This window comes from Eleutherodactylus coqui, chromosome 10 (genome assembly GCF_035609145.1).
Source record: "Eleutherodactylus coqui strain aEleCoq1 chromosome 10, aEleCoq1.hap1, whole genome shotgun sequence".
Taxonomy (NCBI): domain Eukaryota; kingdom Metazoa; phylum Chordata; class Amphibia; order Anura; family Eleutherodactylidae; genus Eleutherodactylus; species Eleutherodactylus coqui.
Genome location: NC_089846.1, coordinates 16,620,295 through 16,629,775, shown reverse-complemented (window position 1 = coordinate 16,629,775; position 9,481 = coordinate 16,620,295).

Below are 9,481 nucleotides of genomic sequence, written 5' to 3'. Positions count from 1 at the left end.
CTAAGGCCGGGCTCACACCCCCATATATTATTGCGTATTCTGCCGACTGCCCGTGTAATACGCAGTAGCTCACAGGCAATCAGGGGGCAGTACTGGAGGGGTCACCCTTACTAGGGGGGGTACCACATGGGGCAGTATTGGAGGGGTCACCGTTACTAGTGGTGTACTACAGGGGGCAGTACTGGAAGGGGTCACCGTTACTAGTGGTGTACTACAGGGGGCAGTACTGGAAGGGGTCACCGTTACTAGTGGTGTACTACAGGGAGCAGTACTGGAAGGGGTCACCGTTACTAGTGGGGTCCCACAGGGGGCAGTACTGGAGGGGTCACAGTTACTAGTGGGGTCCCACAGGGGCCAGTATTGGAGGGGTCACAGTTACTAGTGGGGTCCCACAGGGGCCAGTATCGGAGGGGTCACCGTTACTAGTGGGGTCCCACAGGGGCCAGTATCGGAGGGGTCACCGTTACTAGTGGGGTCCCACAGGGGGCAGTATCGGAGGGGTCACCGTTACTAGTGGGGTCCCACAGGGGGCAGTATCGGAGGGGTCACCGTTACTAGTGGGGTCACCGTTACTAGTGGGGTCCCACAGGGGGCAGTATCGGAGGGGTCACCGTTACTAGTGGGGTCCCACAGGGGGCAGTACTGGAGGGGTCACCGTTACTAGTGAGGTCCCACAGGGGGCAGTACTGGAGGGGTCACCGTTACTAGTGAGGTCCCACAGGGGGCAGTACTGGATGGGTCACCGTTACTAGTGAGGTCCCACAGGGGGCAGTACTGGAGGGGTCACCGTTACTAGTGGGATCCCACAGAGGCCAGTATTGGAGGGGTCACCGTTACTAGTGGGGTCCCACAGGGGGCAGTACTGGAGGGGTCACCGTTACTAGTGGGGTCCCACAGGGGGCAGTACTGGATGGGTCACCGTTACTAGTGGGGTCCCACAGGGGGCAGTACTGGATGGGTCACCGTTACTAGTGGGGTCCCACAGGGGGCAGTACTGGATGGGTCACCGTTACTAATGGGGTCCCACATGGTTCAGTACTGGAAGGGGTCACCGTTACTAGTGAGGTACCACAAGGGGCAGTATTCGAGGGGTCATCGTTACTAGTGAGGTCCCACAGGGGGCAGTACTGGGCTCTATTCTTTTTAATAGATTTATTAATGACCTGTAGAAGGATTGCACAGTAAAATATCAATATTTGCAGATGATACAAAACTAAGTAATTAACACCAGAGGATGCAATGCAGTCGCAGAGGATCTGGATCGGGGCGCATACAGATGGATGTGATCTTCTCTTATACAGCTGTGCAATCACGGCCGCAGAACGGATGAAACAAAACCATTGACCGTTAAGAGTGCCAGAAAGATAAGGCAGGACCGATCTTCCAGATTTTTTTTCAAACTTGCGCACAGTAGTGCAAAACCGAAAAAAAAATGGTTCATACGCATCTACGCTTCATAGCACGAGAGTAGTTGTGCATACACCTGTGATAGACATGATGATTGGTTGGTGTAAAATGTCTATCGATTTGCACTAGACGTATTATGTGTGTTTTGTGACTTCAGCCTAATGTGGAACTCTACTGCATAAGGAAAGAGTTAAATCACAGTGTTATGTTACTGCTTATGTGTTCATCTTGAGTGTTTTCCCAGTCCTCCCCATCCCCCACACAGGATCTTCTTCAACAAAGAGATATCTACTTTCACTTTCAGTTTTAAGCACGTTTGTAAGACAAAGACTTGCTTATACATTGGACTTGAGAGAAGGTGGGCAGGAAGGAGGGGGGATTCTATATGATCCGACAAATGAGAATCATATGTTACTGATGTAATCTGTTAAACGCCCATAAAGGGCAGGTGTTATCCTTCTCAATAAAAGGCCCTGTCTGGCTGTTTCTGGGCAGAGAGCCATTTTGGATATGAGGCTGATAGCTTGTGTCTAATTTGCTCCACGATGTGTGCACACGATACAATTCGGAAGCGACAAAATACCCCGAAGCCTGCTGGAGAAAACCGTAATCCAGATCACACCCACAAGTGTTTGCCCTAAGTTGGGGGTTTAGGCAGAAAAGTTGCAAATTAAGTTTAGCACTGATAAATGTGAGGTTCTGCACATATCACCATTACACACTAAATGGGAACCACTGGGGACACCGACATGGAAAAGGACTTTTAGCTAATTGTAAACTTAACTGGAGCAACCAGTGTCAGGCAGCTGCTGCCAAGGCAAATAGGATCATGGGGTGCATCAGAAGAGGTCTAGGGGCGCATGACGAGAACATTGTTCTTGCTTTTGACAAGTCACTGGTCAGACCGCACATGGAATATCGTGGACAGTTTTGGGCAGTGATACTCAAGAAGGACATATCAGAGGCTGAACGGGTACAAAGGCAACTGAAGTAATAAATGGAATGGGCGGACTACAATACCCAGAAAGGTCATCAGAATTGGGATTTAGTTTAAAAAAAAAAAAGACAATACAGAGATCTCTCTCATCATCTACCTGTACCCAGGGCTGTAACAGTAACAAGGTGGCGCTCTCTACATCTAGAGGAAATAAGGTTTTTAGAAGCACGTTCTTTACTGTCAGAGTAGTGAGACTGTGGAACACTCTGCCTAAGGACATGGTGATGGTGAACTCTATAAAAGAGTACAAGAGGGGTCTGGACGCCTTTCTTGAGTGCAGTAATATTACGGGCAGAACTTAGCTCAGCCCCGTCCCACCCCTCCCATTGCAAGCAGTGGTGAGGAGTGGAGAGGGGGCGGGAGCTCAGTGCACTATCTACCGTCCCGCCTCCTCCCCTTGGAGAGAGGGGGTGCGAATATCGGTCGGGTGTGAAAACCCAACCGATATACACCCATCTAAATAAGCCCTGAAGGGGAAAGGTGCGGTTTTGATATTTTTATTATTTAACTTTTATTTTTTTTCATTGGAGGGAAAAATCATGAAGCCGATACTCTCATACGTCGGCCAATTCATTAGAAAACGGGAATTTTTCTTACCAATAATTTCCTTTCTTGAAGGCATCATGACAGCATACACCTGGAGGTTGCTCACCTGCTGACCTGATGGGACAGGAAGAGGCAGAACATAAAAGAAACCTCCCCTCCACCAAACACCAGTGCGTTCCAAATAACCACAGTGACAGAATACTTAACCAGAAGGTGTGTTTTATTGGCACCACACACCTTAGACAAAGAAATCATAAGCATACACATTACCTCATGTGTTTAAACCAACAAGGGTAACCGTGTTGGTAGGGGGGGGGGGGGGGGAAGCCCGTATGCTGTCATGATGCCTTCAAGAAAGGGAATTATCGGTAAGAAAAATTCCCGTTTTCCCTCCGACATCATGACAGCATACACCTGGAGGAATACCAAATAACTGGCATGGGCTTTTTTAGGGAGGGATTACTGCTTGAAGCACCTTCCTCCCGAAGGTTGCATCCTCACTAGATTTTAATGTCCAGCCTAGAAGGTTTCATAAACGTATGACTAGAAGTCCACGTGGCTGCGTTACAAATCTGTTCGATTGAGGCGTGCGCTCTTTCTGCCCAGGAAAATGCCACCACCCGAGTAAAGTGGGCTTTCAAACCTTCTGGGGGAGGAATGCCCCTGGCCTTGTAAGCCTCCTGGATGGCTCTTCTGAGCCACCTGGCTATTGAATCTCTAGAAGTAGCCTTCCCTTTGGCCTGCCCCTGAAATTGAACGAAAGTTTGTCAAACTTTCTGCAACTTTCCGTTGCCTCAAGGTACACTAATGCAGCTCATTGAACGTCAAGATTATGGAGCCTCTGCTCCTTTTCGTTTTTAAAATTTAGACAAAGGCTGGAATGACTATTGGCTGGCCTCCGTGGAAGTCTGACAAGACTTTGGGTTGGAGGGAAGGGTCTAAGGAGAATACGATCTCATCGGGGTGTAGAGTCATATATGGGGCCCTTTGCGAAAGGGCCTGAATTTCACCCACGCACATAGCCGACATAACTGCCACAAGGTGGGCTACCTTGTACGTCAGCAAGGCGATGGATAGGTTTCTAATAGGTTCAAACGGGGAAAATCGCAGAAGGCCTGAAGGACTATAGTCAGATCCCAGGGGGGGGGGGGGGGGGCACCATCAGCCTTATGAATCGATGCAGTCTACTCGCCCTTCTAGGAAATTTCCTGATCCCCTTGTGCTCAGCAAGCACGAGATCAAAGAATGCCCTCAAAGCCACTACTTGGGCTTTGAGGGAATCTGGACTCAACCCTTATCCGGGCCTGCCTGGACGAAATTTAAAATTTTTTACGAATGTCTGATTGGATGTCCTGACCCATCCATTCTGAGAATTTTTTCCCGACTTTGGAATAAATCTTTTCCATCGAGGGCATAAGGCTCTCGCAATTAGTGGAAACCCTATTAGAGGATAGACCCTTTTCTAAGAATTTTACCCGTTCAAGATCCAGACTCTAAGCCTGAACTTGTGAACCTCCGGGTAGAGGAGAGGACCCTGCAGCAATAGGTCCAGTCTTGACAGAAGATGGAGAGGCTCTCCCACTGACAGATCTCAGGAGAGGAAACCAAGGTCTTTTGGGCCAATAAGGCGCTACTAACGTTACTGACAGCCTTGGCCGCAGTAATTTTTTTAAGAGTAGCGGAATCAGGGGTAAAGGGGAAAAAGCGTAAGACAAGTCCCAAACCCAGGGGTGAGAGGGGGCGCCCGTGCCTAAGGCTTGTTTCTCCAAGTCTCGGGAAAAGAGAAGACGGCAATTGGTATTTGCGCTTCACGCAAGCAAAACTATTTCGGGTACCCCCTATTTGTCCCGAGTAGGCTAAACACTTCGGGATGGAGTCCCCACTCTCCTGCGTCCACTTTCTTCCTGCTTAGAAAGCCCGCGACTGAATTCTCGGCTCCTTTTATACGGAAGGCCGACAGCCACTTAGTTGTGAGTTCCGCCCGTTGAAGGAACCTTCCCGCCAAATGCTGAAGTAGAGGATTCCTGGTGGTACCCTGGTGGCGAATGAGTGGCACTGCCATCATGTTATCGGAAAAAATCCTCACATGCTTCATCCCTAAACGGTTTGCAGGCTACGTCGGGTTTCCTAAACCTCATTACGTTCTCTAACGTTAGATAACCTGGATCTCTCATGAGGGTCCTATGTACCCTGTATATAGCCACCTTCAAAGGTGACCCCTCACCCTTTTGCGCTGGCATCAGTTATCGCGGGGTCCCCATTAAAAGGTTGTCTGAGGACAACCGCCAGCGGAGTGAGGATCTAGCCCTAGTGGAAATAGGGATTGTTCTGTCAAGTGAGGATTGACTTGTCCCCATTCTGGAGGATAAGTGTCTGGAGATCACCGCTGTGGAACTGGGCCCAGGGAACCACTCCAATGCATGAAGTCATTAGCCCCAGGATCCACATCGCCTCTTATTGAAACTGTAGATTTTTTATATAGAGCAGAACATTCTCTAGAATGAGCTGTTTCCTTAGAGGAGGAAGGGACGAACATTGGAGACGAAAATCCAAAATGACTCCCAGGAATTTTTTCCTGGTGTCCGGATCCATATTGGATTTCAAATTATTAATGATCCAGCTCAGACCCTTAGATAGCTGAAGCGTGGACCCCAAGTGTGACCTCAGAATAGTGAGGGCATCTGCCACCAGCAGGGAACCATCTACTGAGCTATGCCCCCTTTCAGATGGGGGATGATGATAATCCTGCGATTGTGCAGAAAGGCTACCATTTCAATCACCCCTTTGGAGAAGATCCGTGAAGCAGAGGAGATTCCAAAGGGAAGGCGCCATTCTCAGCGCAAATTTAGGAACTTTTGTGAGTTGACATAACTGGGGATGTGATAATACTCATCCTTTATGTCAATCGTAGCCATAACGTTATCCCTACCAATCAGGGGGGTTGCGGTTCTGATAGTCTCCATCGGTGGGAGCCATCTGGTTGGGAACCAGAAAGAGAGGGGAGTAAAACCCTTTCCCCCATTCCGTCTTAGGGATGGGGATAACTGCACCGATATCCAGCACGATTTGTTCACCCTTAAGTAGAGCCTGCTCTAGGGTTGGTGCCGGGATGACGGTCGCGGTGGAACCGGAAGCCGGTACTTGGACCCAGGCCCACACAGTCCCCCGAGGTTAAAATGAATCTATTTGGAGGGCGGGGTTCTAGCTCAAATCTTGTACCCCTCCGTCACCAGGCCTGCGCTTGTGGGGATCGATTCCTGTCATTAGGATCGTTTCCTAGCGTGTGGTAGGCACCGTCAGTAGCTATGTTTCTCCAACTAGTGCACACTGTTAGCGTTTTTTCGAAAACAAGATATTTTTTCTCCCCCTGCGACACTTCCAAGATCTTTAAGATCAAATTCTTCTGCCATGTCAGAGTCGGACTCTAACACTGCCGGAGCAGACCCTCTTGTGGCCCCTAAGGGCCCTGGTTGGAGGTCCGAGAGGTAGGACTGTTTCTTCCCGGACAACTGGCTGGATTTCAGACATGGGGGAAGATTTTTCTTCCTGCAGAATTTTCGCTGAGCAGGAAGCGCATAATGTTTTAGAATAGGAGTCGTCAAGTTTTGTAAGCATACAGGACGCTTTTTACTTCTCCTCCTAGCCTCCCTAGGTTTTTGAGTATCCCTGTCGTATATGACAAGGGAGAGCTCTGTTAGTAAGGGAAGTGTAGTGCAGGTGTCTGTAGGTTGGCCCACAGGACCACTTACAGTTTGGAGATTCTCTGAGTCCTCTCTTGGCCGACATCCTGCACTTGTGGGATCCATTCCTGTCCTTAGAATTGATTCCTAGCGTGAAAAGAAAAAAAAACAGCCGCCTGGTGCAGGGGCTTTAAATTTTGAATCTGGTGCCAAGTCGCGCCAGGCCACGCCCCTTTGTGTGCTCTATCGAGGCCACGCCCTCTTGCGGAGCGTCTGGCGTCACACTCCTTGTGTTTCGCCCGCTACAGCCGGGACCCAGAGATGGCGGTCACCGCCTGGTTGACGGCCGCGGTGGTGCCGGAAAGTCCGTCCTTGGACCCAGGCCCACGCAGTCCCCGATTCGCACCCAGATGAGGTACTTCCCACTGGAGCAAGCGGGGCTGCCAGAAGATGATATTTTAGAGATGGCGGCCGCCGCCTGGTTGACGACCGCAGTGGTGCCGGAAAGCCCGTCCTTGGACCCAGGCCCACGCAGTCCCCGGTTAGCTCCCAGATGAGGTACTTCCCACTGGGGCAACCGGGGCTGCCAGAAGAGATGCCGCCGCTCACCGGTAAGCCCTGGAACCTCCGGCATGGGACAGCATCGCTGGAGCTCTGCCGCTGCTGTCCTGGAGGGACAGGAAAAGCACTGGTGTCTGGTGGAGGGGAGGAGCCTTTTATGTTCTGCCTCTTCCTGTCCCATCAGGTCAGCAGGTGAGCAACCTCCAGGTGTATGCTGTCATGATGTCGGAGGGAAACATCAATAATGCAGCAAAAGAAGACCTGGACGCCAAAGAAAGTTCTGGCTGGATACTATCAAAAGCGACACCAACATGCGAATGATCAAACTGAAAGACGTCAAACAAAACAGAACCGCGTGGAGAGGGCCGATCTATAGAATGTCCGAGAGTCGGCCCCGACTACATGTATATAGATTTCCCAGAAGGGGACTTGAATATCACATTTTGTCATTCTTATAATACACCGCTATACTTTAGTATAGCGGTGTATTATAAAGCCCATCAAGCTCAGCCAGAGGCCGAGCCTTACATGCCATATTCAAGCTTCCAGGTGCCATAGCCACCCATCGGGACCCTGTGATCACTTCATTGCGTCCGATGGATGACAGATTGAGTGGTCGCCCGCTGTCAGCGGTGGTTTCTGTCACGAATTGCGCTGTGTGAACGCTCCACAACATTAAAATACAAGTAGTAATAAAACTGAACTCCGAGCCAGGAACAACCTTCTGTCAAACTGATGACAGTGCACCAAAGAACAAATGTGCTCTTCTATATGACTCATCCAATGGGGTCAAAGAAAATCGTCTAAGCTGACATCTAGCGACATTTTTTTCTCAATAGTGTAACCTATCACATCTCTGCAATCAGTGGCTTTAACAATGTTGTGGAACTACAACTCCCAGCAACTTCTGTTAGACAGGAAATATCACAGTGACAGCTCTCCGGTAATGGGACCCCCCAAACACCCCGTATCTCTGCTTCCTGTAAGTGGGGTGACTCTAGTGCCAGGAAGAAGCAGCGGAGCAGAAACTGAATGTCTCACCAATCAGATCTCTTCTTTAATGAAATATATTACAATACCGAAACACTTTTCTCCACATTAGGGCTTCAGATCACAGCCTGATCGCGGGTCTGATGACTCGAACCACAGCCCCAGGGATAGCGAGGAGGACATTCTGCTTGGGGTGTCAGACCCACTGGCAGGCGGTTACCTGCAGGCGTCGGGGACCTTTTACAAGGCTCAAAGCTGTTCCATTACACACAGTGGGAATTACTGCAGCGGAAATCTGCACCAAAAATCCACACCTAAACGCAGATTTTGAGGTGAATTAAGCAAATTTTCAATTCCGCATCAAAATTCGCATGTTAAAAACATGAATTTTGCAAGTAAATGGTTTGATAGCGACATTATTATGTTAGTTAAGGGGATTTGACCATTCTAGCCCAATGTTGGGTAAGGGGCTGCTCACATCACGTTGTACAGGTAGTAATAAACTATATGGACTATAGGGGACCTTCCTCACAGGACGGAATATTCCGCAACAGCGGTGTGTAAAATGGCGCCCCTGAATCCCGCACCAAAACCGAACTGTGCGCCGGCAGAATTCTGCTATTTCCAATGTTGTACGTTAGCGGTGCAGATTGTGTGGCTGAATGTTCTGCCGGAGGGCGTATTTCACAACGCTGGCCAGGAATATTCTGTGAAAGGTCCCTGGTGCGCCAAAGGTGGATCAAAAGTATATACTTATAACCCGTCTTACGTTTTAAGTGCGAGATAGAAAAACATAATATGCCACGTTTTTCTGTCATCCCTCCCCAAAAACCACAAACCAGTGCGCTTCACGGCTGACTTTTTTTGGTGAAATACGTATATTTATGTGAAAATGGACACAAACGTATGAGAGCGGGTAGCGGTACCCGAAAAACATACAGGTATGCTTAAAACTGCATCCGTGTGTGTATAGGGTTCCCTCATGTACATCTTCTAACCGAAGTGTATAGTAAAATCGTGATGTAACCCCCCACCCCCAATGGCGTTACTTCCAGTCATATCCACAACTGCATTCAGCATACAGAGGATATTCAGGTTTGGCGATTTCACATTGTGCGGCGGCCCCTGCTGGTTCAGTGGCACAGAGCCGATCACCATTGGTTGTCCTCAGGTGCATTGGTCTCCCCATCCATCCACTTGAACTCTATGTGATCTGGTCAATGCTGCAACATACGCTCGGCTTCACAAAGTAGAGGTCGGTCAAGCGGTAGAAAGTAGGATTTAGAGGGATTCTTTCATC